The sequence below is a fragment of the Camelina sativa genome, chromosome 6, assembly GCF_000633955.1.
Source record: "Camelina sativa cultivar DH55 chromosome 6, Cs, whole genome shotgun sequence".
NCBI classification, from domain to species: Eukaryota; Viridiplantae; Streptophyta; class Magnoliopsida; order Brassicales; family Brassicaceae; genus Camelina; species Camelina sativa.
In genome coordinates, this window is record NC_025690.1 from 7,836,363 (window position 1) to 7,837,402 (window position 1,040).

The window sequence follows — 1,040 nt, forward strand, 5'->3', positions numbered from 1 at the left end:
ACGAAGCCTGGAAGTTTATTCTGTGAACTGTATGATTGGTATAGCTAATTAATGATGGAAACAGGGAATAACGGTAGCATCAACGGGCAGGGGCAAACGTGGTGGAAGAAGTATCGCCAAAAGCTGCTTAACCACACGAGAGGACCACTGGTACAGATAATGTGGTCAAGTGACATTGTTTTCGCCAACATCACTTTGCGTGATTCTCCATTTTGGACACTTCACCCATATGACTGCAAAAATGTCACCATCACAAATATGACCATTTTGGCACCCGTGTTTGAAGCCCCAAACACTGATGGTATTGATCCTGGTAAGTAATTTCCACTTTGCATTGGACGATGCAACTCAGATAATTAATAAGGGATTGAGTTTCTGATCGCATGTAGTAACGATAATAACCAAACAGAAACATACAAGATGGGAAGATGAATTTGACTAGTAGTGATAACACTAGGCCTCTAAAGTAGCGCAACTAATTTATGTAAATTTGAGAAATTTCACATGCTGAAGAGAGACACAGGTCCTTGGTTGTATATGAGTGTTACTGATATAGATCAGAGTATGACCCTTGGGCTTCTGGTGCACTACTTGGTTTCAATAGACTAATAATATCTGCTTGTGTGCATCAGATTCGTGTGAGGACATGTTAATAGAGAACTCTTACATCAGTGTTGGGGATGACGGAATTGCAATAAAGAGTGGCTGGGACCAGTATGGAACTACCTACGGACGACCATCAAAGAACATACTCATCCGTAATCTCATCATCCGCTCCATGGTTAGGTATGAGAGAATTGCTTTCCCCAATCAAATGTTGATCTAATAATTGACTTGTACCTAAAGCATCTGTGCAAAACAAACAGCGCGGGTATATCTATAGGAAGTGAGATGTCTGGTGGTGTCTCGAATATCACTGTCGAGAACATTCTGATTTGGAGCTCCCGGCGTGGAGTTAGGATTAAAACCGCACCAGGACGAGGTGGGTATGTCCGGGATATAACATTCCGGAATGTCACATTGGATGAATTGAGAGTTGG